Here is a 21,406-nt window from a genome sequence, read left to right as displayed (position 1 = left end):
CATTCACTAAAAAAAACGTATTTGAAAATTTTATCAGCCCATGTTCTGCTTCAATGGACACATTTGTTATTTTTTACTAACGCATCAACTGACATTAAAATAAGCTGCTCGACTTGCAGGAGACCATGGCAAAGGAATGACAAGGCATTCCAGCTCCAGGGAGCTCAGAACAACACCCATCCCTGCAAACAAACTCTCAATGGCATCATTTCCCTCCCTTCCTCTAGCTGATCCCTCCATCTAATTTTATTTTTAATGGTCTTGTGTGGTTTTACTGAAAGCCACCTCAAATATTTTTCTGAAGTAGTTAGAATATGAACCAAAAGCTAAAAAAAAAAAAAGAAAGAAAAGAAATCAAACCCAGTGCCAGTGAAAAGAACTAGAACAGAGGTGTACACAGAATGCCTGCAAAGTGCCAAACTGAGCTGGCAGGCAGGGTGGTGTTTGGTGTTTGGGGGAGAAAACACAGTGCGCTGTGCTGTGTTACAACATCAGGCATGCATATCCAGGGGACACTCGAACCCAGGAAAGAGATGGCCAGGCAGGGGCCAGAGGAAGTGATCCTTCCCTTCCCCCCGCCCCCAGGTGGTTGGACATCCCTCTCCAGCACTTCCGGAATACCTGCGTAAACCCCCCTGCACAACAGCATTTTGGGGCGCACGTTTCAGCCTGTGTCTGTCTTGAAGATACTTGAAGGTTATCGGAACGATGTCTTTTGTGTCCTGAACACCTACCGAATGTGCGGCACCTTCTAATTATTCAATAAATGTTAAATGACTTAGCGAAAAAGTAAACGAAAGAATAAATCAATACCTAAAAGTCTGAAGCTGAACCTTCAAGAAGAAGTAGAATGTGGCCAAGCAGTAAAGATCAGCAAGGTCTAGAAAAGTGCTGGGAATAGAGGCCATGGGCTTTTCAGGGAAGGTCTGGAGTTGGAATAGTGAAAGGGAGTGTACGGGAATGTGTCAGGAGGAGGCTGAACAGATAAGCAGGGGACCCAGTCATGGGGCACCTCTGACACCACGCGGTCTCTGAAAATGGACACCTCACTTTATCGGGGAATTAGTATCACATTAACATTCAAATTCTAACTAAGGGTGTCCCTGTTCAATTCTGTTAAATCAAGAACAATTTTATTAACAACGGGTAAAAGGCAAATATAGTATGTTATATTTGATGGTTTAGAGATGATTGTTTAAATAATGGTACTAGGGCACCTCGGTGGCTCAGTTGGTTAAGTGTCCAACTCTTGACTTTGGCTCAGGTCATGATCTCACAATCTTGAGATGGAGCCCCACATGGATCTTCCTTGGCATTCCTTTTCTCCCTCTCTCTGCCCCTCCCCAACTTGTGCAAACAAACGCTATCTTTCTCAAAATAAATAAGTAGAAAGAAAGAAAGAAAGAAAGAAAGAAAGAAAGAAGAAAGAAAGAAAGAAAGAAGAAAGAGAAGAAGGGAAGGAGGGAGGGAGGGAGGGAGGGAGGGAGGGAGGGAGGAAGAAATGTAGCTTCATGGAGAGTGGTGGTATCATTGTTTAAATAATCCATCTCTAATTATCTTAATCCATTCCACAACTTGACCAATCTCAACCTTCAAGTTCCCTCCAGGCACGGAGGTACAAGAGAGACAGGCTGTCCAGAAACTCAAAATGAACTATACTCCAGCAAGACTCTGAGAGCAACCTCCTCCTTTACTGAGTGCCACCTGAGAAATGTCTCATCTCCACTGAAGACAGCACCTGTGATGGGTTATTGTCACTCACTCTGTCCAATGCTAACAGATCCAACAATAACTGAAGACCATAGAGAAGAAAAGAATGCTTTGTATCAGGTGTGATTATAAAATAATAGGACTCTTTTTGCCATAAATACAGCAGAACCCAAAAGTCCTCCTCCCCAACCTTTTAAAGTGACCAGTTAAAAACTTGAAGTCAATGCGCCCCGCCTGGGTGGCCCGGTCAGCTAAGCATGGGACTTCAACTCAGGTTATGATCTCATGGTTCGTGACTTCGAGCCCCGCATCAGGGGGAGCCTGCTTCATATGCTGTGTGTCTCTCTCTCTGCCCCTCCCCTACTTGTTCGTTCTCTCTCTCATTCTCTCTCTCTCTCTCTTTCTCTCAAAAATAAATAAACATAAAAATTAAAAAAAAAAAATGCAGTCAATGCATCTCACCCCACCTGAGCCACAAGAAAGGCAGAAACTATTTTTTTAGGTGATAACATGACCCTTACAGGCGGAGGACATTCTGGAGTTCGGTGTCAGCTCAGTGCGTCAGAAGGAAAACTGACTACAGCAAAGCTAGAATAATGTCTGGCAGGCACTCGCCGGCATTCACATGGGCCGTGTTCAACGGCTTCCTTCGTCAGGTCGGTTGTGGGAGTGGCAGCCTGAGGATTGTGTGCAGCAGACCCCGCTGAGAAGGAAACGGTGGGGAGCACCGTTCCAGGCGCCCGCTCCTCCGTGCGAGCCCTTCTGAGGCTGAGTTTAATGGGCTGGGGCTGCCTACGGGTCACCCCTTTCCAGGCAATTTTCGACGTAAATCGTCACCTCCACCTTCCTTCCTTTGGTGCCCGGGGATCCTGGCTGACCACTTATTCCGGATTTTGGAAAGGTTTCTTTTTTTAATGTTTGAAAACTTACCTGCACACAAAGACTTGTGCATGAATGTTTATAGAAGTGTTATTTAGTTCTAATAGCCCAAAACAGGAGCCAACTCAGATGTCCTTCAGTGGGTGAATGCGAAACAAACAGGGGTCCATCCATCCAGTGGACGCTTCACGGCAATAAAGAGGAGGGAACTCGTGCACCACAACCTGTATGGATCTCAAGGGAATTATGCAGAGTGAAACGGCAGCTTCATCCAGACTGTAGAACTTCATTTGTACAACGGTCTCAAGTGATAAAATTATCACGACAGAAAGGAGACGAGTGGTTGCCAGTGGTTAAAGATAATGGGGGGCCAGGGGGGCTTTATAAGGAAGAACGGGGATCCTTACGATGGAATCGTCCTGTGTCTGGACATGAATGGTGCAATTACTAACATAAATTCACAGACACACACACTCACCTATACACTCACGAATAAATGCGAAATTAGTAAAATCCGAATGAAGCCAGCGGAATGTATCGATTCAGTATTTAAGGCTGTACTACAGTTTTACCAGATGTTACCAACTAGAGGAAACTGGGTAAAAGTCACATAGGATCACTGTAATTTATCTGACAGCTACCTGTCAATCTAGAATCGTCTCAAAATAAAAAGTATAAAAACAAATTCTTTGTAGAAATATTGTTGACCCAGCCTTCACGCCTTCCTATGGGGTGGGCTGGCCTCCCTTTTTGGTGAGAAGGGTCCATGAATTTTTCATCACCAAAGGACACCCGAGTGCCAGTCGGAAGACACAGATCAGTCCAAATCCACTGAATGCAGGTGTAGGGTCCTGTATATATACAGATACATATCCTGTATATATATATATGTATATATATATATACATATATATATATATATACACAGTAATATAAGATAGAAGAGTGATATGTATGTGTATATATATTAATTTCCCTGAGAGTTTGGGGCTCCTGTTGTATAGTGTAGTGTATCATGTACAATAGATGCTCAGTGGTTGGCCAGATGAAGGCAGCGAAATTGATCATTCAATGGAGCCATCCAAGCAAAGGCAGGACAAATGCTGACCAGAGTCAGGTGGCATACCTTGGTGGCTTTCTAGTCCTGTCAGTCCGTACATCTTGAAGAACACTTCATGCTGGGGCATCTGGGTGCTCCGTCGGTTAAGCTCTCGACCCTTGGTCTCCACTCCAGTCGTGTTCTCGTGGGTTTCGTGAGTTCTGGTCCTGGGTCAAGCTCCACGCTCCGGCTGGGGATTCTTTCTTCCTCTCTCTCTGCCCCTCACCCACTCACGCTCCATCTCTCTCAAAATAAATCAATAACCTCGGAACAAATAAAGATCTGTCACGGCGAAACTTGTATCTCCAGCCCAAACCTCCCCTCTGAACCCCGGGCCTGTCCATCCAGCCCCCGCCCTCCCCACAGCCTGACCCACTCCGGCTTCCTCATCTCAGCCTCCCTCCCTCCCACCTCCAGGGAGGTGGCACCTCCCTCCTCGTTGTTCCAGCCCAGAACCTCAGCCACCCTCGAGTTCTCTTTTTCTCCTATTCCACGTGCGTTCCATCGGCAAATTCTATGGACCACGTCTCCAGAAAACATTCACCATCTCTGACGACAGCCCCTGGTGCACGACACAAGCGTGTCCCCCCCCCCCCCCCGTGTCGTGTCGCGGCAACCTCCCTGGGGCCGACTGGGGGGTCCAGGCCCCCGGCGGCTGCGCCCTTTGCTGGAGCTCTCCCACACAGACTCCCGGCCGTGACCTACAGCCAGTGTGGACACTTGGGAAGAACTGCGTCCTGAGGTTCCGCCCCGAGCCACCTTTTCAGTAGCTGCCTGCGCTATCCTGCTCAGCGACGAGAGACTCACTGGCCGGTCACCCTGTCCTGCCAGCCAGCAGCCAGCCACTCTCCAGCAACGGAGCTGCCTGCCGGGTGTCACTGGTCCCACGGGCACGAGGGATCCCAGCCTGGAGGAGCAAGACTGTCCTGCTCAGGCCCACCCACATTACCGACCTCAGAATCGAGAAATAAAGACACTGCTGTGAGTCACCATGGCCTGGAGGGATTGTCGCGCAATCTCCCAACGGGCTTCCCTTTCCGCACCTGCCCTCCACGGTCCACTCTCAACACAGGGGACAGGGCCATCACCGAGGGGAGGGGTGGGGTCAGAGAGACTAGGGACCAGAGTGTAGAAGCAGCCACAGTAAGCCTCTGTTTCCACTCCCAGTGCAATCAGCGGCCAGGGAGCTACGTATCAGAGAAGTGATACGGTTCACTTGCAGCTTAAAGCTATGGCTCTACCAGTTGAATAGACAGGGTGCACTGGCCTCCCTCAGCACGTGCTCACCACAGGCCCTTTGCATGGGTTGGTCTTCTTCCTAGAATGCTCTGCCTTGAGACGCTCACCATGCACCTCTTTCCACTCATTTCTCCAACATCATTTTCACAGAGAGGCCCGTGTTGGCCCCCCTATTTTAAGTTGCAGCTCTCCCCACAGCTCCCCTATCCCCTTACCCTGGTTCATGCTTCATTCCTTAAGCTCTGGTCATTTTTTTTTTTTATTTTTTTAATGTTTTATTTATTTTTCTTTCAATATATGAAATTTATTGCCAAATTGGTTTCCATACAACACCCAGTGCTCATCCCAAAATGTGCCCTCTTCAATACCCATGCCCCACCCTGCCCTCCCTCCCACCCCCCATCAACCCTCAGTTTGTTCTCAGTTTTTTTTTTTAATTTTTTTAACGTTTATTTATTTTTGAGACAGAGACAGAGCATGAACGGGGGAGGGTCAGAGAGAGAGGGAGACACAGAATCGGAAACAGGCTCCAGGCTCTGAGCAGTCAGCACAGAGCCTGACGTGGGGCTCAAACTCACGGACGGTGAGATCATGACCTGAGCCGAAGTCGGACGCTCAACCGACTGAGCCACCCAGGCGCCCCTGTTCTCAGTTTTTAAGAGTCTCTTATGCTTTGGCTCTCTCCCACTCTAACCTCTTTTTTTTTTTTTTTCCTTCCCCTCCCCCATGGGTTTCTGTTAAGTTTCTCAGGATCCACAAGTTTTATTTATTTTTGACAGAAAGAGAGACAGAGCATGAGCAGGGGAGGGGCAGAGAGAGAGGGAGACACAGAATCCGAAGCAGGCTCCAGGCTCTGAGCTGTCAGCACAGAGCCCGATGCGGGGCTCGAACCCATGAACCGTGAGATCATGACCTGAGCCGAAGTCGGATGCTCAACCGACTGAGCCACCCAGGCGCCCCTTAAGCTCTGGTCATTTTTAACAACATGAAAATTACTTATGGATTGTGCTTCTGTCTACCCTTCTCCCCGAGAAGCTGAGCTCCACGCAGGCAGAGATCAGCTTGCTCAATACGTAAATCTCAAACTTTAACTCGGATCACAGCACCACGTAAGAACGTCTTGAGCCAGCACCGGGGCTCTTTGTGTGAGAAAATGTGTTAGTCAGAGGACAAAGGCGGTTTTAGGTCTTTAACCACACCGCTGATTCACCCTGGGCTCTCAGGCTGTGCCAGCGCTGGTTACGCAATCTCGGTGACCGCTGACCATTAGGCAGGTGGAAGGGACTGGGTGCCTTGACCCTGCGAGGCTCTCCTGGTGAGTCAGGGCTGTTTGGGGGGTGGCCCCTACCTTTGACGCTGCTACCTGCACACTCCCAAGGTGACGAAACACAGTGCAGACAAACAGACGGGACCGCCTTGGAGAGCCCAAGCCAGACACAGGCCGCAGGGGAGGCTCCCTGGGGCGGGAGCGGGTTGCAGGTTGCCGACTCACAGCCCCGAGCCTGCGGGGAGCTCCGAAGGGCCAAGCGGGACTTCCTCTCAGCTCCACAAAGCAGCAGCTCTTGGCCTTTGCCTCGTACTCTGTTGCTGACAAATAAAAGGAAAATTCGGCAGGATCTAAGCTACTCTAAACAGGATGCGTGGGGGTGAGTATTGCACAGTGGTGTGTGTGGAAGGATGGAGTCATGAGGGGGTCACGCACTCGCCATGAGGAGGTGGATGTCATTCGGGGGGGGGGGGTCTCTTCCTGCTTCCTTCAGCTGTCCTCTGTTGTCTGTGACCAACACATCCAAGTTAACACGAGAGTGCGTGGTGAAGAATTTCGGTGTGAAAGCCAGTCCACCAAATATAGACACAAATGTTTAGTGTTCGTTTGCTCCAAATGTGCTCGTTTTGCCATCCTTCTTTGCATATTTAAATTTGTACACCCTCACTTCGGGGCGTGAGAAACGATCCTTCCAAAGTAAGCCTCCACAGTGAGGCAGTGGGAGAAAGGGCTCAGGAGCTAGAGGCTCAAAGAGGGTTTGTTCTAGACAGGTCCCTGAAGCTCTGTGGAAAGACGCCACACACCCTCCCTGCGGACCAATACCCGGTCCAGTGGGCGGGGACCAGCCTGGGGCAAGTACTCCGAGAGGAACAGGGAGACAGTCGGGAGTCCTCCCTGCCTCGGTGTCCTTGCCCGGGAGCTGAGAGGAACCATTGCGCCTCCCTGGTGGTACCAGTGGGGACGCGGATGAGGCCGTTCAGGAGAGGAGTTGGGACCATATAAGGCACTTGGTCGATCTTAGCCGCGCTCATTATCACCAGCCATGGCAGGACGATAGCAGGGCCCCCTGGACCTCTTCCCTGAACCTTCACACACTCCTCATGGGGTCGGAAGTCAAGGCTGGCGGAGCATACACAGGACAGGTTCACACGACAGCATGGCGACCAAAGCAAATTCAGAATACCCCACTGCTCCCTGGAGTTCGTCCATGGACACGCACCAAAGGAGTCCCCTCAAATCCTCCCTCACGTGCAACCTCACAGGTGTGTGTCGTCAGCTTCACCAGGTTGATCGTTACGAGTTGCCAGAGGCTCTTTCTGATTCATTTCCACGTCTGGGAGCACAGGAAGTCAGCGCGGGCTCCTATGGAAAGAGACCTACACCTGCTTTCGGAGACAGTATCAAACCCAAGTTGTCGTGGGACCTTGGGCAGCACACATAACCTTCCAGCGTCTGAGTTGTCCTTGTGGTTAAAGGGCAGTGCCATAATAAGGAACATATGCAAACGCGCGGCTAAGCCATCCCAGAGAAGGAGTTCAGACACCCATGTTATGCCCTTTGTTCCCTCTACTCCACTAGCAATGTTTTGGGAACGTCTCAGCTGGCCACAAGTTTATATAACCCTTCATCTGCCAATTCTAATACAGAACTATGTTTGAGGTGTTACAGAGCACTTAATGTTCACATAAAAGCATCAAATTCTGCATTGCAATATGTGAAATAAATCCAATTCTCATCACTAATGATAATAAAAGGAAACACTCTGAAAAAAAAGGCTGTTCTGTACCTATAATTGTAAATAGCCTAGTAATCATCAGAGGGGCCAGGTACAGATGATCTCCAAGATAGATTAAACAGCATTATTTTTCTAGCTGACTTTCTCATAATTACCAATTATTGAACTCTGAGTCTAATTTCTAGATTTCACGCCCTCTTTTTCCCTAGTCTTGCCCAACTCATTAATTGATGCACTCACTCAACGGTTATTAGCATGACTAAATGGCATGTGTGGGTTTGCACATTTAGGATACGTATGCAATAGTGAGCACAGTGGGCTAAAATAGCTCAGCACATAGAGTCCGCTGGTGAGGAGAGACAAAGCGCTGGTACAGCAGTAAGTCCTAGGATTGGGGTAGACACAGAACCCCCTCACAGTCCACAGTGGCTGTTGGCCCAGCCTTGGGGCCCCAGGATTCTTGGAACGAATGATAGACCAGATCCAAAATGATAGCAAAAGTTAGTAGGGCAAAAAGCGGGAATACTATTTCCAGGAGAGAGAACAACAAATATCAGACCTCAGACCACACGAGAGCATGACGTGTTTATATAAACGCACAGCGTTAGAAGGCAATGGTGGTGAGACAGAAGGGCGGAGAGGTAAACAAAAGCAGAGGCAAAGGCATGCTAAGAATTATCTTCTTGAAAGTAATGGAGAACCATTGATATATGTGTGGGAAAATTATAATGTAGGAGATCGAGGAAACCAGGGAAAGAAGATGCCATAAGAGAGGGCGGTCAGCATGGCCCAGGGCCACAGAGAGGCCAGGTAAGAGGAGCAGAGCAGTGGCGACGGCGAACAACCCCAGCTGCTACAAATGAACCCCGGGCCTCAGTAACTTGGCACGACCGAGGTTAGCGTCTCACTCGCACAAAACTCGCACCGGGAGATGTTCCCGGTGAGTAGCGGTCTTCCACACGGTCACGCACGAAGCCCCGCGTCTTCCATACTCTGGATCTGCCCTCCTCAGTTTCTCTCCATTCAGCCAGACGGGGGAAATGGATTCCAGGAACTTCCAGACTTGGAAGTGCCCCACATCGCTTCTGCACGTATTCCGTTCGCCAGAGCTCAGTCTCATGGACACGTGGCGGTGAGAACATATAGCACAGCTGTATGCTTAGGATGAAAAAGGACACAGATTTGGGGGAACCTGTATAAGTGTCTGCTATAAGGACTAGAAAACGATCCTTCGGAGGTAGCAGCAAAAGATGGCTATTGACTATCAGTTAGCTATTGCTGCCTAACAAACCACCCCAAGACTTCGTGGTTTAAGAAAGCAACTGTTTATTGTCTCTCATGGGTCTGTGGACTGGCTAGGAAGCTCTGTCGACATGGGAAGGGCTCGTGGATTTAATTTGGGCTCGCCCATGATCCCGTTATCGGCGCAGGTCGGCTGAGGCTCCACTGGCAAGAATGGCTCAGTCGGGCTCCACACAGCCTCTCGTTCTCTGACCATCAGCCTGGACTTTTCACAAACAAGTGGCAGGATTCTAAGATAGAGAGAGGATGCACGCAAGACCCCTTGAGAGTTAGACTTGGAACTGGCACATTCCATCCCATTCTCTTGACCAAGGGAAATCAGTACACGGCCCAGACTTAACGAGTGGGGACACAGATGAACCTCTCAACAGGAGAACTATAATATCACGCCATATATGGGTATAGATACCTTTCTAGGGAGGGATGGAGAATTGGAGCCATTTTGCATGATCCGTCTCCCCCAGCGACTAGGGCAAGACCATTGCATGTGACATGAGCTGTGGACTCGAAGCAGAAGCCCTGGACTCAGGACTGAAGCCGATCACTGCATGGCTTTGTGGGGAATTGGGAGAGGAAGGGAAAAGAGAAGAACAGAACTGGGAAGAGAAAAGAAGAACAAAATGAGAGCAGTAGGAGATACGGCACACTGTAAAACTTTGCAGTTTAGAAGCAGAAAGTTGAAAATAAAAAGCAAAAACAGAAGCACCATGGTGACCACCCTACTTAATTTTGGAGTTGAAACATAAAAAATCCAAACTCTTACTGGCCTGATGAAGGAGAGACAGGAAGAAGAGAGAACAAATATGTATGCATGCATATATCCAGCAAGGAAGCCTCCTTGGAGCCAGTATTTCTGCATAATCGTCAGTAGATAACCAGTTTAAAAGAACTTCGGGACTAGTCCAGGCCATTCTCGTGTCAAGGAAGACGTGTTGAGAATTTCTACATGAGTACTAGAGGTGGTTACTCCTACCTGGTTATACTTGAGGAGTTCCTGTGTGCCAGGAGCTGTGCTTGGTGCCCGAGCACTTGTTCTGCCCCTGCAGGGTGTCCCGGGGGCCCCACTCACTCGTCTGCAGTGACACGGGTGCTAAGGACAGAACGGTGGGTAAGGAGATGAATGAACAAGGTAACCGTGACGATCAGACCTTCCTGGCAAGCCCCACCTGCAGCATTTTAAATCTCCCTCGGGGCCATTTAAAGTATCCCCCTTTGGACGAATCGGGCTCACTGGGCGCAGGTTCAGTCTTTCTGATTTTGCCCACTCCTTCCTCTCTTCCTCAAGCTGTCAGCCAGGCACAGTGGGGCGGGCTACACCCCGCATGGCCGTAGAGGCTCAGGTGGCCGTGGCTGTGGGCTTTTCCTATTAGCTGCAACCCTCCTATTCTGGGAGGGGAGGGGTGCTTCTAGCCCTCAGTTCTTGAGGTTCTCTGGCGCTTATCTGCGTGTCTCTGAAGCAACCAACTACCCATCACATGTGAGTCTGCAACCCCTCTTCCTTCTTCCCAGGAGCCTTCAGTGCTACTAAGGGGTGGGGCTACAGGCTTGCTCCCTGCCTGATGAAATCCCTCTTTTTCCCTGGAGGTGCCACCACACCACGCCCTTCTGTATGCTGTGGGCAGGGCTCTAAGCTCCCAGGGTTCATACTTGATGTGCTGAGAAATTTAGAAATTAGGTGACACCTCTCCCTGTCCCTCTCCCCTTCCCCTCCCCACTCCTCCCTCTCCCTCTCCACTCCCCCATCCCACCTCTGTCAGGCTTTCTGCAAAATTTTGCTTTCAAGCATATTAAGTTGCCAAATAGAAATTGGATTTAGAAATTCAAAAATGAAAAATTGTCTGCTGGTCGGTAGGTGTCTGGGGTTTTGCCGTAGGATCCAAGGCCAGTGTCTCCTCTGCTCGTAAAGCCTCTGGGACACAAAAGTCAGTACGATACAACACGCCTGGAAGATTTGTTCCCTTTACAGAATCCGTACGTCTGTTCCACACCAGGAGGTATACCAACGCGGCTTCTAATACTGCAACTGTGACAACATCAAGTGTATTTAAGTGGCAAATCCTTCTCGGTGGGGAGAGATAGGAGACGAAAAGAATATTATTTGAATGTACGAGCCCTCCAGGACGGTCTTGGGCTCTCCCTGTTAATTTTGCTGTAAAATATTCCCCAATTTCTCAAAGCAGAAAATGCCCCTTACCGTTCATTGATTCATTCACTGAGCACATAGTCAAAGAATGCCTCTTATTCATCAGGCAGTGTAGCAGGAACAGGTTATATAGTGGCAAATAAGGCGGACGTGAAATGTATTGCGCACGAGGGCAGACAAAGAGATATAAATCATTCTGTCAGCATCTTGTTCATAGCTCTGGTAGGGCACTCCAAGTTCGCCGAGCATTTCGTAGAGTCACCAACAGCCCCATGTCACGTGCTGGTAGTGCGTCCTGAAACTCAACGGCGGTGAAGCCCTACCTGTCCTCACGCAAACACTTGTGCATGTTTTTATCATTATCACCTGGAAGTTTTAAGCGCATGGCCAGATGACCCAGGAAACACCCATTCCATCAGGTCAAAGACATGGTCACTGCCTTCACATGGCGGCTAAGGAGGGAACACGTGGCCTATGGCACATTGGCCTGAAAGGCCATCCTTCTCCGTCTGATGATCTTACAGGTAAACAGCCAGCGGAGTCGACACAGAGAACACACGTGAGTTTTGAAATGTCACCGGCCCTTCTCCCCTCCAGTATCTCCAGACAAAGAAGACTGGGGAAAGAACGTTGTCCGGTTTTGAGATGGAAACCTGGTCGCAACTTTTAGAGTTGTAATCCACAGTACGCCCCTGAGCGTTACTGGAAAGGGAGAACACTTCAGAGTGGTTCTCCCTGCAGCTCCGCTCCTTAGAGGCAGAAAAGGAAAACTAAGGATTGTTCCTCTCCCGTGTTCCAAAGAGCTGAATGCTAGCTGACTTCCAGATGAGAAAGCTGCGAGAGGCCTCTTATGTTTAAAGCCTTCCTTGGACCAAACGTTTGAGTATGGTGTTCTTGTAAGAATTTCAATGAACAATTAAATAGGGGGGAAAATAATTTTCTGCAATACATAAAGGTTTCGTTTTGTTTTAGCTTTTATTTCTTTTCTTTCTTTTGGTGGAAACAGAGATTTCTCTCTTACAAATCAAATCAGGGCAAAGCCAAATGGTGGCCAAAAGATATGAACAGAGGAGGGGACGCTTGGCAGATGGGTCTGCCCAGACGGAATTCTAAAAACTCTCCAAAGAAACAGGTAGGGAAGGGGGAGAACGCCAAGCTTTGGAAATGAAGACAAACATTTCAATTAACAGGGAGTCTTGGTGTCCTTCATTACACGTGAGAAGACGGTTCTGAAGCACCATTTGAACAGATGTTGTTTAGAGAAGATTCAAGCGAAGGAGGTCACACTGGGAAGGATTTCTGCCAGGAGCCAGACGATAAGCTTTCATCTGTACGTGGGTGCCTGGGGACACAGAGTACCTAGATGCTGATGATAAATTGCATTTATGTCTCTCAACAGGCACAAAACCCTTTACAGAAATGTCACTGATTTTCAGAAAGCACCTGGGAGGGGCCGAGGAAGCACTACTGATCTCGTGTCCCAAGATTCCTCTGGGTAGGGACATCCCTGAGGTCTCTCTCCTTCTTGACTTTCAGAGAAGATGTACCAATCCCAAATACAAGCTGAACGCTTCAAAGAATTTACAAAGAGTCATGGGTGAAGTAAGTTAGAAACAGCTTTTTTTCTCTTCTCTTGGTGGTTTTGTTTTGTTTTAATAAGGTTAAACAATGCAGGCATTTAGAGTATAAATCTTGGGAGGAATCATGGCCAAGCCAATTTACATCTCTACCGTCTCCAGGTCAGAAAATCAAAAAAGACACAAGATGATTTGTCGACGAAACTGGCAAAATGAATTTTCAAGTTGTGCCTTTTAATCCAAAGATTATGATTCTGTTGCGTGTGGAAGGGGGAGGGGCCCGTGTTTTCTTAATCTAGGTAAATTTTGAAAAACCGATATAGATTAAAAGGGTCTGAGCGTAATTAAATTTATGAATACAGAGAAAAATATGAAGTTTTATTAACTATGGAAGGAATGTGGGTTCTTAGCTGCCCAGCCAGTTCACGACGACAAAGGAGATCAGCTTACAGGGGTTAAATAAACACAATATTTTATATTATAGTTCAAATGAACCCACTTGCAACCAGACTCAGGCTCTGAAATTGGCTTACCAGATTGAAGGTCTCCGGGGACCCTCGGGAGCCCTGCTCTGAGGTGCAGCCACCAAGTCGCAAGAGCCACACAAAGGGCCCAGCCCAGCCCAGCCCGCTCTCGGGACTGTGCTGCGGGCCTTGTAAATCTTGCTTATGTTTTCACATCCCCACATGGTGCATATTCCACAGTCCTAAACATTCTCGTGCTGGGTTTTGTAACCAGTTTGCTGGTGTGCTAAGCGGTGTAGCAGAAGCAAGGAGTGTGAAACCGTGTTTAGGCAAAAAAAGAAAATGCAGAGGAAGTCAACGTTGAGAACAAGGCCTTGTTTGGAGGGGTGGGGGGGCAGTCAATGAACTCACAACTGGAGAGGGCGCTGGGATTGGGTTGGCTGACGACACCACTTTCATGAATTCGTTTTCAGAGGTCTAAGCAAATGCACTTGGGGCCAATGTTCCAGGCTGAGACCGGGGGATTCCGCACTGCAGAGGCAGGACAAAAGGCCAGGAGACGGGCCGCTTTTCTGGGTGCAAGGGCTGCTCTGCCAGAGCCGCCAGAACCAGGAAGACAGGCACAGAGTAAAGTCCCCTTATCAAGTGTCCTTTGGGCAGCCAGGAGCTTGGTAATGGGCGCCCACTATGGGTCTGCCGGCAACTCCCACAGATTAATATTTCAGGAGTTAGGAACCCAGCTGAGCGTGAAAAGAGCATCCACTCAGAGTTAGGAATCACGTTTCAAAACTGCAGGGGAAAGAGAGAAAAAAAAGGAAGAGCCTCATTCATCTTGCTAGTACCGGACTCTGGAAACCTGACTCAACTCCCGCCACAGGAAAGGACGATGTTGGTCTACGTAGAGGCCAGCGAGTGTGGATCCACGAGTCTCGTCCTTCCTGAAGAGGCGTCCCTCTGTAGCTTTCCTGTAGCAAACTGCAACGTTGCTTAAACTTCCTTTGGTGAAACAGCGCTTTTCAAGAATGCGTTCCCAGAACCAAAACAAAGACTGGAGACCGCACAGTGTTTTTCTACAGGGACCAGGAGGGACTTTCTTCCCCGTGTCCACGATATACTTGCCCTCTGTTCACAGAGAAGGGCAGACGGCAGTATTTTCTTTGCCTCGCTAGCCTGTTTTGTTTCTTGAGAAGTCCCAGGAAACAGGAGGCCACCCCGTGAGGCTGAGGCCGCGGGGCACAGGGCACTCCGTGCGCCACAGCAATCCCAACATCTTAAGCAAACAGCTGGAGCCCCTCTCCTGGTCGTCACAACCCAGGCGGGCTGGCTGCCCCGGCCTCCCCAAAACCGATCCCCAGGCTTCCCCCCACTCCACGCTTCCCCCTCCCGTCCCCGGCTCCCACCAGGACCCCGCTGGGTCCAGGCCGCTCCGGGCTCCCACCAGACCCCCGGCTCCCACCCAGATTCAGCCCGCCCTGGACCCCCACCCACACTTCTCTCCATCCTCAGCTCCCCACCTCAGGTGTCTGGTTCCCTCACCCCACCTCTGGCTCCCCCCCATCCTACAGCCTGATCCCCACCGCTGCAGGATGACCCCTTCTGGCCCCCTCCCTGCCCCACACCTGGCTCCCTCTACCCCTAAGCTCCCTTCCCCCGCTCAGGCCTCCCACCGGGGCTCTGGCTTCTGACACCCCAGTACCCCTGTCCCCCCCAACACCCCTGCCTGCCTCCCTGGGCTCCTGCCCCTCACCCCTCATCTGCCCCCTCCCCTGCAGGCTCCTCTCCTCCTCCTCCTGCCCTTCCTCCCTCCCTGGAGCGTTCCCTGCCTGCCTATCATCTTGCTCTAATTGTTTCCAGATTCGTGTGGGAGGTCAGGGCCCGGGAGTGCTGCTTCATGCCAAGTTTATAAACAGAGCAGTGTTTCCAGATGGCCGCTGGCTCCAGCCTGGCGAGCAGGTTGATTGGGACCAGAATAACAACAGGTGGAGAGCAGACAATGAATTCCTTGACACTTATTTACTCCCTTAACTTTTTCTTCCTCTTACAGCCCTCAACTCCATCTGCCATAGTCACCTCCGACAGATTTCCAAAATGTTCAAATGAACAAGGAGGGAGGCAGTGGAATGCAAAAGAAAACAAGTTATTTCCCTAATGAGGGTGGTGAGTTGGATGTGGAAAGCAGCGGGAGGGGGTGGGGGTGGGGGGGGCTGTGAAAATCAGAGACGCAGAGGCACGGAGAAAGAGACGTGTACCACCACGGACACCCCCAGCCAGAAGCCAGAGCCGGACCACGACCCACGTGGAAAAGAACAACAGCAAGGACTCAGTCGCTTGTCGGTGGGTCCAGCCCACATACTGCCAACATGGCTGCCTAGAGCATTGTGGTCCGGGCCCAGTGGGGGGAACCTAATGCACTCCCGACTCCCCAGTCTGGGCCCCTGCCCCACTCCTCAGGCTCCCGCCTCTGAGCCGCCCCTGCGCACCGAGGGTTCCCACACAGACCTCCTGACCATGTTCTGGCTGTTAGCAGACAGTAGCCAGGAGTCAGTGGTGTAATTCTTCTGGAGCAAGTGTTCTGGGAAATGCCTCATGATTCTCTGAAGGAGGATTGACCAATGTGCTCAAAGCCCATTAAGATACCCAAGCGACTCAAATAGAAGGCAATCGGCTAGAGTTTGGACTGACTCTCTGAATCGGTGACAATGCACAAAGGGGTCTCCTGTGGAAGACCTTTCTACCACAAAATAATCTTCAGCTCACAACGGAGCGGGCTGGGAGGTGGCCTGAGAAAGGAGAGCCACACTGGGCCAACTGTTTTATGAAGTGAAATGAAGGGTTTTAGTAAACAGCAGAGGCACCAGATGCCTCTAGTTAAACATGGAATTGTACCAGCAAGTTCTGCAGTGATTGAGAAAGCTTGCAACAGATTTATACGCGAGGGAATAAATTACAAGTTACACTGTCCGGCGAGCTTCACAGAGGCCCCACCGCCAGGGCTCCACACAGAAGAGCCCCTCACAGAGAGACAGAGGCACACGCGACCACGCCAGCTGGACGTGGGATCGCCAGTTGGCCCTGACGGGGCAGAACTGTCTTGAGAGGAAGAGGAAGGAGCAGGCGCGTTTCCAGCTGTAAACCAGGCTGGCTCCGTGGCGGAAGGATGACGCTCACAGGTTTGAAGCCCTGACCTACAAAAGGACTGGCGAAGGAGACGCCTGTGAAAATAAAGCACATAAATATCAAAAGTACATTCTTAAGTGTCTCTGAGCTAAGACTAGATTATCTTTCTGAGTCCTTTGAATCTGAGTTTCTCCTTATAAAATGTAACCTGACACTCTGGCTTTGAAGACTGGGGATCTGGGACCAGGGCTGTGCAATTTATCTGAGCTGACAGAGATGTTAGTGCCCAGGCGCCGGCCCCGTCCTCCTGTCCATCCGTCCCATCCCAGGTCCTGACTTACTGACCTACAGGAAAGCCAGCACAGCACTGTAATTTGAAATATATGGTCGCTCTAGTTTTGTTGCCTCTCAGCAAGATAGATCAGAGATACAGGGACTCTAAAGCGCCCACCGAAAAGGCCGGACTTGGCCAACTTAGCCTTCATGTAGAAAGAACACCACTTTCCGTGTCTTTAATTACCTTCACCGGGTTTTCTCTACACGGCAAGCCCTCGGAGGTTTTTATCTGCAAAGCTCCAAACATCATATAAGGAATTCTTAAGAAAACAAGACCTGCCTTAAACTAAAGAACAACAAAACGAATTCGAGGGAATCAACTCATGACTGGGGGAATGAATGGAGCCAAGGGGGAAGGGGGGTGGGCAGGGGGAGGGGGAGCCAGGAGCTGAGGAGCCAAGAGCTCAAGAATCGGCTCGCATTCCAGCCCCATAAAGTCACTCAGTGAAGTCAGCTCCCCTTTAGAGGATGTTTACCCCTAGAGGAGCATCTGTGGAAGACGCTGGACGTTTCCTGGAGAGATAGCATTGCTGGCGACAGGTGCCCTCTGCATAAATATTGCAGATCCCACCGTATTGAGAAATATCAGAAGGAACGGTATTTGTCATAACTAATGAATCCTGGCACATAATCACCCATGCACTAGGGAACAAGTTCTACCCAACAAAAATGAATGCCAACAGCTGAAGCGAATTCTGCCCGCCATCACTCCCGTTCATTTGAGTACCTAGTAAGATTACCCTGTGGCTTGAGGCAGCCAAGGCAGAATTCTCTACCATGACCACCCTTGTTATACAGAAGAACTTTTTTCCACTTGTACTCTAAGACTGGGCAAGAAATGTTGTTCCCAACCACAAAGCCCTGAGATACACCATTGTGGCATGTGCTGAATTTACCAGAACAGGGACACACAATTTGTTCCTACAAATTGCAAATACCAGGTTAAACTGAAAGCTACTTTTATAGCTTAGATACTCAACACTCTTCTCTAGATGGTTAGTGGAGAGTGGGATTTGTTTTGGCTCTCCCTGTCTACACAATTACAAATACGTGGCAGGAAATAAAAATTTAAAAAAAAAAGAGCTACTGATAACATTTAGAAAGTTAAAACATTTTCCGTGGCAGGCATTTCTTAATTTCACTGATAAACGAACACAGTTTGTATTTGTAATTTCACTGGTAAGTGAAAACAATTCATATATCAAATCACGTGGGAGGATTGGCTTTCGCATGTGCCACCTTGATGTTGAATTTCATTCGAAGGCCGAAATGCAAAGCCTAAAACAGAGGGAGAGAAACATTTTCTTCAGACGACTTTATTTTTCAAATTGGAATTTATTGCACCTTTTCAAACGTAGACCAAAATATTTCAGCAAACGCAATGTGTTTGTTATTTTTATATACTGGTGGTGTTCTTAGGCGGAATAATGAGGCCGTAAAGTAGGCATGCCGAGGTCTGAGCGTACAGAGTGGCTTTAAATCATGGGTGTTTACTACACTGCTATCCTACAGAGCATGCTTAAATACTTCCTGAAACGAAACTTATTTAGAAGTTAGCTACACTGCTCTTGTAGTTCACCAGCCAAGCTACCCTTTATGTAACGCTTAAAACACTTCCAACCAGAATTAAGGGTTTTTTTCCCCCCCTTATACTTGGCAAGCAACTGAAAAGGCTAGTGTGGAGGAGGTAAGCAATGCCATTTCCAAATCCCGAAAGCCAAGTAAGCTGTCCATGGTGACTTAACCCAAATCCCCTCACAATGGAGTATTTGTTAGTGCCAAGTTTAGACTTCAAGGATGCAAAGTCAGAGATTTCAAAGTGTGGATGATAAGCACATCCTTTCCGTGACTTTTTTCCTAAGACTTAACCCCTCCAAGCTGTCCTTCCCCGTGCTTTGCCAAAGCCCATCCCCTTTTATGCAATGTTCTCTCAGACAGAAGTCATCGCCTGCCGCACCCAGCGCTGGCCGCATCTCTCTACGGGGCTGCATCAAGCCCGTACCAAACCCTGCCCAAAATGCTTGCAAAGCAATTGCAGCCAGAGAGAGAAAGCGGTAGGCATCAGTAAAACCAGGTTTGTCTTATGTGCTTTTTTCCTTTAACTCGGGGAGACAGTCAGCAGAAGATTAGACAATTTCTCTCCAAATTCCGTCCTAATCCCATTAGGTCCTCCAATTAGCACCGGTCTGCATTCCCTAGGTAAGGACAGAAAGCAATTAGAGGCCTCTCGCTGTGCCTAAGAAACTGGCAAAGCTCGTCAAACTGATACTTCCCAAAGCAGCCGGGTTGCAGGAACACCCAGACAAACTCGACTGGGGGGGATGTCCGGCAGCCCGTCCGCCCCTGTGGCCTCGCCTCTTTGTAACTTACTCTTACTCAAATTAGAATTTCGGGTGTTTTCTTGCCTGGTAGAGTGGTTTTCTGCTTTCACCTCCAAGTATCCTTCCAGGGCAGCATGGGTAAATTTGAATCGTGTTTCTAAGCCTTACCGGGGACAATGAAAATGGAATTGCGATCTGAAGCAAGCTTCGTGAACCACACGTCATTTTCAACTTGTCCCCGAGAAGGCTGGTAAGTTGAGACAAGGACTTCAGTAAAATCTTTTCTTTCTTTCTTTTTCAAAAGTGTATTTATGGGGCGCCTGGGTGGCTCAGTCGGTTAAGCGTCTGACTTCGGCTCAGGTCATGATCTCACGGTTTGTGGGTTCGAGCCCCGTGTCAGGCTCTGTGCTGATAGCTCGGAGCCTGGAGGCTGCTTCGGATTCTGTGTCTCCCTCTCTCTCTGCCTCTCCCCCACTTGCACTCTGCCTCTCTCTCTCAAAAATGAAATAAAAACATTAAAAATTTTTTTTAATTGTATTTATTTATTTTGAGCACACGAGTGGGAGAGGGGCAGAGAGAGAAGGAGAGAGAGAGAATCCCAAGCAGGTTCTGCACACCCGGCACACAGCCCGATGCCGGGCTTGAACCCATGAACCGTGAGATCATGACCTGAGCCAAAGTCAACAGCCGGATGCTTAACCAACTGAGCCACCCGGGTGCCCCTGAAATCCTTTCTGACAGTAACTACAAATAATCCCAGAGCAATCCAAACGTATCTGAATAGGCACCGTAAATTGGTAACCAGTATGTTCATACTTCTAATTCAGCAATTTTGAGCTCTACTTTTTCACGTTATTCAGTTTTGCTGCTTTTGAAGCAACCGTTGTGTGTTTAAAGCTGCAGCCAAGGAAATGGCTGTGACATCATGCGTTTGCTGATAAACCAAACTTCGCTCTCAGCGATATGTCTGGTGTATGATATCCACATGACTCAGTTTAAAGTTTGTAAAAGGTTACTCTAAAAGGTTAGTGTAAGGCCTCTATTGGTAAAAGAGTCTTATCCAAGGATTTGGCGGGACACCAAATCTAATCTGCTGGTGGGGGCGGGGAGGGGGAGGAGGTATGGGGGGCGGGGCTTGCGTCTTTACCGTGCGGGCAAAGCAGACAGGTTCCTGGTGCCCAAGGCCCTCGACCCTACGCTGAAGGAGCAACACCCAGACACAGCTGAGCTGACCTGGGCTTTTTGCTGTCTCTGATTCAAATTCTTTGCCCAGCACTGTTAGAGCTGTAGCCATTTAATGAAATTAGGCAAAAAGGACTCAGAACGTATTATGAGTCTTGGATAAAAGAATCTGTTGAGTACCATTTTGTTTTACCGTGCTGTCTCTTTACAGTAATAAAACCAGAACTCCCGAAATCTGAAATGAAGATTCTTATTCTATAGAATTTAAAGAGAACGGCCCGAGTCAGCAGGGGGTAATAATAACCTGAGCTGGGATCTGGAGATAAGCCACGAATTTCAAAAACGAAAATTAATTCCATCGCAAAGGGGAATAACCCAACTCAAAATGTTTAGATGATATCATGTAAGATATTACGTGGAAGAAAAAGATTTCCCTTTGTATTTTTAAAGAATTTTTATTTTCATTCAACATCATGGGGTTTCTATAACTTGTGAATGTTTCCAAAAGTAGAGATTTGTTTTAGTTGTGGGGATGCATTGTTTTCAATGTCACAGTCACAGTGATGTATTCAAACAGCCCCATGGTTGCTTCCTCTGGAGGCCAGTGATGACCTTCCTGGTGTTACGGTCATCTCCAAATTCCCAACGTCCATCACAGATCCAGGGCACCAGCCTCAGCCAAGCCCCGAGCAGGCCACCATTGTTCTGAAATGCCAAAAAGTTTTCCACATCTGATTTACTTAAACCTCTTTCCAGGGCATCGTTCCCTCTAAAAGATAAATAAGTGAATTGTAAATAATAAAATTGGAATTTGTCATAACACTGAAATGAATTCTCGCTACAATTGAACAAAGTTATTTTATTTGGAAAAGACCGAAAGTTACTGGTGTACCACTTGCTTCTGATAAAGATTCTTAAATATCCAAAAGGATTTGGAATGTAGTACTTAGCAGCAATAACTTATTCCCAACAAAAGTGATCTTTGGCCAAGGACCAACTAAAAGTTATGTAACCCAAATTACATTCATGACAATT

This window comes from Panthera onca, chromosome F2 (assembly GCF_046562875.1).
Source record: "Panthera onca isolate mPanOnc1 chromosome F2, mPanOnc1 haplotype 2, whole genome shotgun sequence".
NCBI lineage: Eukaryota > Metazoa > Chordata > Mammalia > Carnivora > Felidae > Panthera > Panthera onca.
The sequence above is the reverse complement of the archived record's forward strand: the minus strand, read 5'-3'. Positions refer to the sequence as shown.